Genomic DNA, 13,025 nt, shown 5'->3' on the forward strand with positions numbered 1-13,025 from the left:
TGTGATTGGTTGGGGTGAGAGAAGGAAGACAGGATAAAGACATGCTGTGGAAGAGAGACAGAGGTTAATAACAGATATGATTCAATGCAGAGAGGTCTGTTAACACATAGTGAGTGAAGAAGAAACACCCAGTGCATCATGGGAATCCCCGGCAGCCTACGTCTATTGCAGCATAACTAAGGGAGGATTCAGGGTCACCTGGTCCAGCCCTAACTATATGCTTTAGCAAAAAGGAAAGTTTGAAGCCTAATCTTGAAAGTAGAGATAGTGTCTGTCTCCTGAATCCAAACTGGAAGCTGGTTCCACAGAAGAGGGGCCTGAAAACTGAAGGCTCTGCCTTCCATTCTACTTATAAATACTCTAGGAACAACAAGTAGGCCTGCAGAGCGAGAGCGAAGTGCTCTAATAGGGTGATATGGTACTACAAGGTCATTAAGATAAGATGGGGCCTGATTATTTAAGACCTTGTATGTGAGGGGCAGGATTTTGAATTCTGGATTTAACAGGAAGCCAATGAAGGGACACTGCAGACATAGAGGACAGCTACAAGTACCTGGGGATCCCACAGGCAAATGGGAACCATGAAGAGGTCGCTAGGAAAGCTCCAACCACCAAGTATCTGCAGAGGGTCAGGCAGGTCCTGAGGAGTCAGCTGAACGGTAAGAACAAGATCCGGGCTACCAACACCTACGCCCTGCCCATGATCAGGTACCCTGCTGGGATAAGTTGAGCAAAGGAGGAGATAGAAGCCACTGATATCAAGACTCCTGACCATGCATGGAGGGTTTTTCCCCAAGTCCAGCACCCTGAGGCTGTACGCTAAGCAGAAGGAAGGAGGCCGGGAACTGGTGAGTGTCAGCAACACAGTCCAGGATGAGATAATGAACATCCACGAATACATCAGGAAGATGGCCCCAACTGACCGCGTGCTCAGTGAATACCTCAGGCAGCAGACCCCAGGTGCAGGCTGTGTAAAGATGCCCCAGAGACAATCCAGCACATAACAGCAGGGTGCAAGATGCTAGCAGGCAGGGCATACATGGAACGCCATAACCAAGTGGCCGGCATAGTGTACAGGAACATCTGTGCCGAGTATAACCTGGAAGTCCCGAGGTCACAATGGGAGATGCCCCCAAGGGTGGTGGAGAATGACCGAGCTAAGATCCTGTGGGACTTCCAGATACAGACGGACAAAATGGTGGTGGCTAACCAACCGGACATAGTGGTGGTAGACAAACAGAAGAAGACGGCCGTAGTGATCGATGTAGCGGTTCCGAATGACAGCAACATCAGGAAGAAGGAACACGAGAAGCTGGAGAAATACCAAGGGCTCAGCTGATCACACTCAGCTGTCCCGTCCTGAGGTTTTGATAAAGAGGGTACAGAGCGTGTTATGGTTCAAAATATTGGGGATGGAGACAAGAGAAAAACCAAAATAACAACACTGGTCCGGCCGGGTTAAGTCAAACGATTTTAATGGTCACACACGTGGGAGATGGAAACTGAATGCAGACAGCCTCTGATCTCAAAATGGTGGAGGATTACTCAAACTCTTATAGCCTCTGGTGCCCCCACCTTATCATAAAAGCCTAAACATTCACATGCTTTTCTCTCACACGGCGCCTAAGCTACAACCTTGGCTCCCCGTTTATCTGCTCCTGCTGAGATGGGGCAGAAAACTCCAGCATGCTCTGTTCTCTTCTAATCAGACAAATAAGGCGATGACTTTCTGCAAACAGTATTTCTTATAACATCATAAAACAATATCATTCATCCACAATAAATCAGCAGTCTAATGTAATTCAAATCAGTTTAACGAATGCAATAGTTATCAGCTTCTTCTAATTCAGGAGAATACTGCAAACTAAAACTACATAATAATTCACAATCTTTAACTAGGGGTATAACATGGCATAAAATAATATTATAATCTAACAATTCCCCCTGATGAGCTCGTTAGAATAATGAGCTCACCAACACCCTATAATCCAGTGTGGCCGGGTTCATCTCTTCTCACTCCTGAGGTCCTTTGTCCCCCTGATGGGTGAACCATATGTGAGATGACCTCTGTGTTTGCGCAGTTCAGATGCAAGAAAAACTATTATTCCAACAATAGCAGGTACAGATGACACTCCCCAGTTCTTCCACAGCTTTATTTGGTGCTACCTTATACCCTTCAGACGTACTCAGACTAGAACCTCTGTCCGAGGAGCTTTTAGCCTTTATTTTATTGCTGCAGCTACCAGTGTCGTCCAGTTGGGTGATCCTCTGCTCTTCTTTCTTCAACCTCAGGGGTTAGACAACCCTTCAGTCGTGGCACAGATCAGGGGATTATTCTGCCTCGATTTCAAACAACGATCTGTGTATCCTCAGGTCCTGTGTGTCCTCCAGAAAAAGATCAGGAAGGCGTCCCCCTTTTGCCCAAGAGCCTTTCGAACCTCGTTGGTCTGGTGTTCCCGGATTTCCGCCAACCCCTTCATGGTTATTGCTGTGTTTATGGAATCCATCCTTTTGAGGTGACTACCCGGAGCCCAAACGCCATCACCCTTGGACCCAGTTGGTGTCTCGGCAGTCACCGTATCTGTCTCTGCTGCCAAGGATCCTCGTATCTCTGTGACCTCGTCTGGTGTCTGTTCCTTTCTCTGTAAGAGACAGAAAACCAAAACACCCCTCTTCCTAACCCTAATAATCTAATGTTGTTATCTACTGACCTTCTAGTGTTTCAAAATTGGTCTAAAACATTCAGAATGTCCCAGGGACTTATTCTAATCATATCCTATGTGTGTGTAAGCGTGTATGCATTTAGCCCTCTGCACTCAAAGTCAATACCTACAATATATCAGTCCGGACCATCACGCCGAACGAAGCTTATGACCTTCAAAAGACCAAGTGCCAACTCATTATAAGCACATATGCAAGGTGTGTCTAAAAATTATTAATTTGTCTAATTAATTCAGTTCATTTCAATGATTAATGCCTAAACATGGAAATAATGATTTATGCTTCTCACTGATCCTCTACAGAAAGTCCGGAAACTTCTCGGGCCACTATTAGCTTAAGCTTTACCATTCCTAAGTTATTAAAGACACAAATGAAGTTATAAAAATGTTCAAATAATCCTTGTTTGATGTTAAAGCTCAACTTTCCCCCCTTTTTTGACACTTTCCATGTGTCAAATCAACGGAGCTAGAACATTCAAAGAAAAGGTTAGGCAGCTACAAGGTTTCCCAGATTGTTAAGGTGATCTGTGTGTGATGTTCTGACTCAGGTATTTAATATTTTAATAAATGTCGTTTAATCAACTGCCACTATTTAGAACTTAGCTTAAAGACATAATTGAATAAAAGATCACAAAGAATAACATGATATCAATGTTATGTAAGCGCGTTCGGCCCTCTATGCTCGAAGCCTTTTCCCTCAATAGATCAGTCAGACATTCGCGCTGACTGTAGCTTTTAACCCTTATTAACTTGAGCACAACTCTACAATGAGCAACAAACTGCAATATGTATAAAAATTATCATGGTTACACCTGCAAAGAAAGATTATATCATTATCCTAACACCTGTAAATAGAAGATTAATCAGAGGTTATAACAATCACAGGAACACAGATGTTAGTATAAGGTCAAAAGCTTCAATAAATGATGATCAATGCAATGCTTGTTGCATGATTCTCATACAATAATAACAGTAAAACACCCCCTTTTATCCCGTTTAACTTGACACATAAACGTTCATAGATGGCTCTCTTAAATTTGACCTTCCCCTGGTTTTTCCTTCACTGACCACAGCAGGGGAAACTCTGCTATGAGTCAGCCATGAATGCAGCTCACCTAATTCATCACTGAGCCCCACCGTCACTGGCGTCTGACAGGGTGGCGCTGCACACTCTTCCTTTAATGTGTCTATTTTCAATCTGTTAATTAGAGTGCTTAAACATGAAGCAGACTACGTCCACCACAAGTCAATACAGCTGTAAATGTGGCCAATTTTCAATCTATTATCAGTGAATAACAACAGATAGCTTTTATTTTATGAATGCTTTCAGTCAACCACTCACCCAGAGGATCTCCAATCCCAGGAAATTCCTTCTCCTCATTTAATGAGTCTGTCCTCCTTCCATGCCCTGGTAACTGGTCTATCCAGAGCCATATGATCTCAAACTATACATACAACAAGCCAAACCACACCTTGGTCACACCAACCCTTTTCCGCCCTGAAGATGTTCAACGCCATCTTAGTCTGGACTGCCTAAGGTGACTTTAACGCTGACTGTTCCGACAATCCATTTTATAACGTTTCCTGGTCAGATTTTGCGAATCTCTGCACCAGGGTTTTAAACATTTTGCCATTTTCATTTGTTTTTATTTTTATTTAGCTTCGACTCCAGATTGTCAATTTTTTACCAGTTGTAATTAGTTTTTACCAATTCTTTGCTAGTTTAGTCTAGTTTTTATTTTCTGAAAATCCTTAGTTTCAGTTTAGTTTTGATTAGCGCCAGTTATAGTTTTAGTTTTGTTTTGCAAAAATTAAAAATTGTCACCAAATCCCAGTTCCATTATATCAATCATGCTCCTCTGCTTATCCTTGGGTATTAAGATTATTAACTCTTGCTGCACCAGGTGTTCCTAATTTTGGTTCAAGTTAATTGATAGACTTTTTGAAGGCGATTGTTTCACACATTTATTTAGATGTCCCAGTCCTGTTGTCTCGGGATGCATCACGCTGCCTTATCTGGGGTTAGCTGTTTTCTGGGGATGCGGGTTGAGTGGGGGAGCTCTTCAAGATAAGCTAGGTTAACCTTCTTGTGTGAGCTTTTCAAGTGCACTTCAAGGTTTGTGGGATTTTTAGTTTTATAAATGTCCCTCATAACCCCCTGATGACCCAGTAATTCATTTTTGCGCACTGTAGTACACATTTAGTTTTTGCTTGTAGCTCTCATACTCTACTTGCCACTCCTCTAAGTCCTGATGTTTCTTAGAGAGGAAAACAGTACCTTTAACATTATATCACATGTGTTAGGTTTGTAGCATAAACCTATTCGCTGGAACGTTAAGACAATATAATTACACTGCTAAGCAAGACACAAATAGGCAAAGTTCTTCATGTTACTCGTGCACGGGAGAGAACCGGACAACCGCTTGACTCCAGTTGGTCTCGTCCGTTCTCCCATACACTGTCCTTTTATTGAGGTTACATGAATATGCATAAGTTCATTAACATATGACGTCTACATACAAACAAAGAGTACCTTGCCTGTGTGTGTGTGTGTGTGTGTGTGTGTGTGTGTGTGTGTGTGTGTGTGTGTGTGTGTGTGGGGACTGCTGATCAAAGGGTCAAACATCCTTGGTCAGGAAGAGGGTAGCCTCCCCCTCACCCTAGATGGTTCATCCTAGATAACACGGTGAGGAAGTCCTGCAGTTCATCTAAACAAAGAGCACTTAGACTAGAACAGACGCAACTACGTTAATCCTACCATAAAATAATAAGACACGGTATGACCTCTCATGCTCCCAAAGTGCTGTCTAATACACACAAAGTTTGCAGACTATCAAGGATCAAAACCTCTACCAATCTACAACTAATTACAAAACTCTAAGCATATATAAGTAAATATTTCTAAGCATAAATGACAATCAACAATACAAATCTAACAACATGTGTGGGGGTGTGGCCTTGCCAATTGTTTTCCCCACCTTTTCAAAATGGCTGGCGTGCCCACCAGCACATTTTATGGAAGAAAGAAAGGTAAGCTTGATATTTACATTTAAAATGTTTTGTTAAACTCAGATTTTTATTTTATTCAAAAATAAACATCTAGTAAATAATTTAAGGGGTCTTTAAGAATTTGGCTTATTTAGTTTCACAGAGAACATGACTAATTTATTAATGTGTACTCTAGTGCACGTTGGGACTTTTTACTTGTATTTATTTCACTTTTTCCTAGTAGACAACTCTTTAACAAAGGCGGAGAGAATTCTCAACAGAATAATTGAGCGAGATTCAAACAGAGATTTTTCAGAAGATGAGAGTCATGTGAGCCAGATAGGAGAGGGTGAGAACCCAGGAGGAGCCACACAAAGATTATCGAGATGCAGTGGCAGATGTAATAGAGAAAAACACAGGGCCACCTGAAATCTGTCGTCCTATCTGGTCCAAAACCAACATGTAGTAGAATCTGGAATTTTTGATTTTGAGTTAAAAATAAAATATGGGTAAAATGCAGAAATGTTTTCCAGTAAAGTAAAAAATAAGAGTCGCATTTATAAATGAATCCATGACACCTAATTGTTTCTACAAGATCACATCGTTGCTAAAAGTTATCAGTGATCTCAATGTGCGAAAAGAATTCACCGTATCTGGAGTTCAAGCTCCTCTTGGCTGAGAAACCTGGGACAAACATGTGAACAAGACCTGAATAATACCAGTAGTGAAAAGTTCTCTCCAAAGATCAAGAAAAGGAGGCCCAATCAGATGAGAGTGCAGAAAAATATGGTTCACTCCACTTGCCTGAAATGGTTAACGGTCCAAGGCATTTCAGTTGTAGAATAGTTGGGTGCAACAGTAAAACATATGTGAGATGTGGGAAGTGCCAAATGTTCCTTTGTGTCTCCCAATAAAAATATCACAGTACTTCCTCAGATATCATAAATGAATTGACTTTTGTGAAATAGAAAGCCCAGTGCAATCACTGATCTACATTTTTTGATATTATTATATAAATAAGTTTTAATCTCCTGCTTACAAAACTTTCCGTTAACGCAAATGTTTTTCCACTTCTAGTTTTCATTATTTCATTTGTTGTCTTTAATAATACCGTAATAACCTTGCTCTACACACTGGAATAAACATAATCAACATGATCAACATTTCACTGCATATCAATTCACCATATTATCGATTCAAGTGCTCCATCCTTATGTGGTTTGTGACATTATGTTTATCTAAACCTCCACTCTGTCTCTAAATGTTTGAAGAATTTTTCAAGTTCAGGGTCAAATTTTGAGAATTTTGACCATAAGTGAAAGTTATGGCGTTATCACCCCCTTTGGGGCTTACCTTTCCCAGTTTTGATGATATTCCTCCCCATTCTCTATTCTTTGCAAGTACCCCTTTTTCGGTGACGAGAAACTGTTGCTGTGGTCAAGCGGGTGCTGTAAAAACAAAAGCTCAGGACAGAACAGTCACCAGTCATGTACTTCATTCAAAATTAGCATATATTGAACTTCATATTGACCCTTTGAGTGTAATGGTACATTTTAATTTGAATTTCTCAAAGCTAAACACAATATTTTACTTTACCTTACTCTTGTTCTTGTGCAGCACCACCCCTGTCGGTTCTATCTTACTTTTAAATTGCTGACTATTTCAAGAAAGCACCCAAAAGGCGGGGACCAGTGTTTATCATTACATATCTCTATTTTGCGTGTGACAAGTCTATCATTCCCCTGTTATTCATAGACCTCGGTAGAGGGTTTTGTTTTGTTTTGTTTTTTACCTCTATAAAAGTTAATTGACTCTCTACAGTAACCCACTATGGTTAATAATAACATGTTCAGTCATGAGTGGAATCAAACCTTTTCTTCACTTTAGCATTTAACATTCCCAACCATATAATATGATACATTAATCGAAATACAGCTACTAAAACACAATTTTCTTAATGTAAACATCAGTAACTCAAAATTAGCAACCAAAGGGTTAAGTCTGCAGTTCACACTCCTGTGCAGCTACAGCCTCCCCCCTTAGTCTCTGTCAACCTTCTGTTCTTGCAAAAACAAAACAAAGCAAGACAAAACATCCACCCTTCTTTTACAGGCTGGGCGAATTGTTTATGGACATTTACTAATCCTAAAGTCGGTACCGTTTTTGTCTCAGTATCAAGTCAGTTAAAACTTTTAGTCGTCAGTCCATCACAGTCCAGTCACATGCATACATCCACACACATTCATTCCAGATATTGCTGATAATGGGGTCTCACGCGCAACCTATCCGAGCCTCCATCACCAGCAAGATGACGTCATCATTTTAAAGGAAACAGTTCCTTGTTTGTTATTTTTTCTTTGGACTGGATTGACTCGCTGCAATCCTTTTAGGCTCAGGACTTCTCATTCGATCAGTGTCCCATGTAAGTGAATTTCTCCCCAGCCCATTATAATCATGGAGAAAAACACTTTGCCACTGTTTTCAGTAAGAATATTTTATAGCGCTTTAAAGTTCAATCTCTCAGACCTGGATTAAGGAGCCGATTTGTTAAATCAGGAGCTCACAAAATACCAAAAATATCACCACCGGTGGATCACACCTCTCAGACGTTCTTATCTCAGTGCACTGTAACGAAAGCAAAAACAAACGTAACCAATAAAACACTCATATAATAACAGATACTGGGGCCCATTGCAAACATGTTCAAACATAAAACCATCCTTCTCTCTCTTACAGAAGGAAAACAATCCAAACCTCACTGATAGAATCATCCTAGTGTCAAACAAAACCCAAAGATCAACCAAAACTCCACACACAATATTGTGTAGGCATACAGTTACTGAAACTCCTTTTCTGCACCAACGAAAACATGTTGGATTTACTTGACTCAATAGTGGACACTGGTTACACACAGACGCTTTGCTTTGGCAGAAACTTAAACAACTAAGTTAAATCAACACAACCTTTTCATATTCTCTCCGAAATAAAACTCACACCGTTCATTCATCATTTTCACTCTGTACCACTGCTCCTTGTTAGCAGTGTTGGGGAGTAACGGAATACATGTACCGCCGTTACGTATTTAAAATACAAAATATGAGTAACTGTATTCCGTTACAGTTACCGTTTAAAAAGGTGGTATTCAGAATACAGTTACTTTGTTGAAATAAATGGATTACACTGCGGTACTTTCCTGTTTCATTTTGTCGCGGGTCAGGACTGTTTGGGTTTTGTTTGACAGCTACGTTCTGTTGTTCCAGGCGGCAGCGTTACGGTTGCCATGGTTACAGGGCGACGCTCTCTCTCTGCGTGTTTCCTGGGTGAGAGAGCGCCTTTTCGTTGTTGTTGTTGTTGTGCTAAGCTAACAGGCAGAATGCTACAAGCATAGCTCTAAAGAATGTAGCATCATGGGCAGTGTAGTCCGTGTTGCAGGGAGAATGGACTGCCATACACGTTATGTGTCTGTGAGCGCGAGGAGGGAGAAAAAGGAGAGTGGAAAGGTACGAGTTGTCATTGAGAAAAAACGGGAGCTGGAAGCATGTAAATATAATAATAACCACTGCAGCCAAGAAGAGTGCCTGACGAGCCCAGTTGTAAGTAAGCTATTAAGACTCGACTGTACACCGTGTTCGTGTTTTCCTCCGAAACAATAAGTTCCGTTGGAGCAGTCTTTCAACGCCTCTCTCTGTCTCTCGCAAGAAAAGTTGACCCACACAACAAAGTAAAGCTATTTTTCGGCTACGAGCCGACAGGGACCCCGCCGTATTAGTCAGAGGTCCCTTTACTACAGTTCGGAGTCGCGGACCTTCAGTAATAGTAATAAATCACACAGCAATAGTACATTCACGTTGTTGTAAAAAGCATGATAATATATTAAGTAATCCAAAGTATTCAGAATACGTTACTCTCATTGAGTAACGTAACGGAATACGTTACAGAATACATTTTGGGGCATGTATTCTGTATTCTGTAATGGAATACATTTTAAAAGTAACCTTCCCAACACTGCTTGTTAGGCTGTGTGAAGCACAGTAAACAATTCAGTGGAGGCCTTGAGCCATAAACAGACATCACGCACACACATTATTTTCATTACCAAACTGCAATAGACCTTGTCCCCTAAATCTACAAATGCCCTCTGGGTGACATGAAATGCATTTAACCAATAAATAATTGATGGGTTCTTGTTGTTATAACAGACTCCGTATTTGAATGTTAGTGTGCAGCATTTGTTAGTAAAGCATTCTTCATTGCATCAGCGTGTGTGTGTGTATCACTTCTCAGTGAATTGAATCAGCATTTCGATTTGTGCATGTGTGTGTGTCATTTCCCCCTCAATCGACGAATGCGTATGTGTGTTTGTGTGGGTGTTTGTGTTCATCACTTTCCTGTTGTGGTGTTCTGGGTAAACCACGGCCTAAAGCGTGCCCTTGGGTCCTGCCCTCCTCCATTTCAGTCTGTTTACATCCATCGGTTCTGCTGCTCAAAGTTCTGTCCCTACTGGTTCTGGCCCCAATTGGGGCAGTCCTTTTCTCCAGTGTCCTGCATCTTCTCCTTGTTCCGCTCCTCCTTAACTTGACCCTTTTTCTTCTGTAGCTCCGTCAGGGTTTTGATACGCAGCTCAACCGTCTGGATGTCCGTGCCAAGCTTCAGTCTACGCTGTTGCTCCAGCTCTTCCTGTCTCTCCCAGCTAGGTCAAGATTTTGTTCATGTCAGAGTTCAGCTGCTGCCACTGCTGCTCGTTCTGCTTTTTTTCTCATCTCCTTGCTGAGGTCCTGAGCCTGCCGGAGCTTCCAGCGCTCAATCACTCTTGAAGTCTGGGACTCTGAGCTGCTGGGATCTGCTAGTCGCCCATCAGTCACAGATATCCCATGTATGAGGAGTCCGTTTCTGTGCTTGCAGAAGTGCGGCTGCTGTCCGTTTGTTGCAGGTGGAAACAGCTGACATCCAGAGGGTGTATATGAGAGTCTGCAGCAGCAACCTCCCCAGTGGAAGACCTCAGTGTTTGTTCTGTTAGTTTAACAAAGGCCTCAGGGCTCTCTGGGATCACTACATCTGACAAGCCTGAGGCAGGGCGCCGAAGGAAGTCTCCCTCCTCACTCTGGTGCTCTCTGGGATCCCCACTTGCACTTTCAAGCCCACGGCTCAGGTCGTAGTCGTGGTCCCATTCCAGGGGAATGGAGTCCATGTTTGCTGGGGTGTCTCGGCTCGAGCGTTCAGTCCGGCTCTGGGCAGCCAAGGAAGCTGAGCGACCGGAGGACGGCAGAGGCGACAGGAAGCCATCCCCCTAACGTTCACTCCACAGCAGACTGGACAAATCACAATGCTCATCTGGCTCCAGCAAGCTCCGGCCTGATTTCAAGTCCTGTGTCTGGGACTCCAAGCCTGATGGGTTCGATTATCAGCCAGCTCCTCTTGAGCCATGCTCAGTCTCTGCTCTGATGCCTTGAGCTCTTACTGAGGGCAGAAACCTCAGTCTTTTCCATACACATCAGATTGAAGTCCATTGATGTTTCCCTTGCTTTGCTCCACGGCCTTCTGCAGCTCTGCTGTTCGAGTCTTCTTAGAGGTCAGCTCCTGGCCGAGCCCCGACACCTGTGCCTTCAGCTTATTTTCTCCTGGTGCTTTTGTCCATTCTGAGGTGCCTCCTGACCTCAGTTACTCCTCCTGTCTCTGGCACGCCCTTTTTACTGCCCGATGATCAGTGTTGGTCCGTCACTGTCCTGCACAGCTTTGATGCAGAGTGGTTAAGGTCAGCATTGTCTTTCTCGGCCTCACTTTTCCTCCGGGCTTAATGGGCGTCTCCTCACAGCTCTGTCAGCTGAAGCTGTCTGGAAATCTCCCCCGTGTAGTGAAACGGGCCTTGGATTTAACGCTCTCCGTCTCCGCTGCATAAGATCGTTTTCCTGCAGCGCTGTTGACATCTTCAAGTTGTCGTTGTGGGTCCAGCTGCTATAGCATTTGGTCAGGGTCACATCAAAGATGGTGGAGGAGAGAGCAAAGATGGTAGGGAGGGGGAGCAGGAGTCCAGGGTCAGCCTCGGCTTTCTGGGCCAACAAAGCAGCCTGTAATCAAACATAAAGAGAAAAAACAAAACAAAAACAAAACAAAACAGAACGAAAATAATGATGTTGTGTTGGCTGTGTCATTCAGAGAGGGGAGAAACACCGGGGCCAGGCCCTGTGTCAGCCTTCTCTCCCCCTTTTTTTGTTTTTTCTCACCATATAATCCTCTCATAACCCACCAAGCTGACAGGACAACACAGGTACATGTTAAAATTCTTAAGATTTTGTTTAAAAGTTCAAAAATGGAATTTTTTTTCATTCAGTAATCACTTGTATTAATCAATCAGAAGAAAACATGTCACAATTTGACTTTCCTAACCACTAAATTTGTCGTGCCTTCACTGGTTGGTCATACCAGTGTCTTCTTTTTTTTTTTTTTTTTTTTGAAGTTAAATTGTTGTCCTGCAACCCAGAGAGTTTATTTGTTAGTAGTGGATAACTTTATTGTTTAACGGCGGGTGTATGTTAAGTTTCACTGCTTTAAACTTGCTGGAAAATCTTCACGTGTTCATGGGTGTAAGCTGTTTCTTCATTGCGTGTATGTTAGAGCTGGGCGATAGAACGATAACGATATGTATCGCGATATAACTTTTACTCGATAGAGAAATTAAGCTATCGCGATAGACCTCGCCGCTCTTGTCCTCAAAAAAAAAAAAAAAAAGGTCAGCCAATCCAAATTAAGTAGCGCAGAGCCGAACCAATCACAGCCGCAGCGTCACGTCGGGTGACTTGTTACGTACAGCACAAGTGCCAAGCCGCACGTGTGTTTGTTTGGGAAGCAGCCAGCGGGTAATGGAGCCAGCGCGTAATGGAGGAAATGAGTGTGCCGACTAGAAAAATCAACCGAGCGTGACCGAAGAGAAAACAGATGATGGTTCCAACGCCGGAGAGATTGTCGAACGGAAGAGCCATAGAAGTTCCGTAGTGTGAAGGTATTTCGGCTATTTCAAGTCTGACAAAAAACAGAGTAGCGTGCACTGTAAATTGTGCCGAAAGCAAGTCTGGAAATACAATAAACTGGTGCATGCGTCACACTGTGCACCACGTTATTGTTTCGGTGAAATGAATTTCTACAATACTGTTAATTCTACTCTCTACAGTGTTTAAATGCTTACATACACACACAGTTACTGTCCCTCCACACATACGACTCGGTTCTGCTTCTATGCCCCAGCTTTGTTTACTTTTTCCCACCGAGGCTTCTAGACTTCTGATTGGCCAACATTTCGGCACGGTTAGGAATCTAGCGCCA

At 42.7% G+C, this 13,025-nt stretch overlaps 1 protein-coding gene across 1 annotated transcript in view; it reads right to left on the reverse strand.

The window, feature by feature from the left end:
- Positions 1–914: 914 nt before the first annotated feature.
- Positions 915–13,025, reverse strand: part of LOC147309308 (ADAMTS-like protein 2) — a 65,131-nt gene continuing 53,020 nt past the window's right edge. Inside the window, exon 21 of the mRNA XM_086272055.1 lies at positions 915–11,773. The gene's annotated coding sequence lies outside the window, so the exon portion shown is untranslated. The remainder of the gene's footprint in view (positions 11,774–13,025) is intronic.

Source organism: Aulonocara sp. 'chitande type north' Nkhata Bay, linkage group LG18 (genome assembly GCF_057382095.1).
Source record: "Aulonocara sp. 'chitande type north' Nkhata Bay isolate Kocher_YH1m ecotype deep benthic linkage group LG18, A_spYH_male_GT1.1, whole genome shotgun sequence".
In the NCBI taxonomy this organism is placed as follows: Eukaryota; Metazoa; Chordata; class Actinopteri; order Cichliformes; family Cichlidae; genus Aulonocara; species Aulonocara sp. 'chitande type north' Nkhata Bay.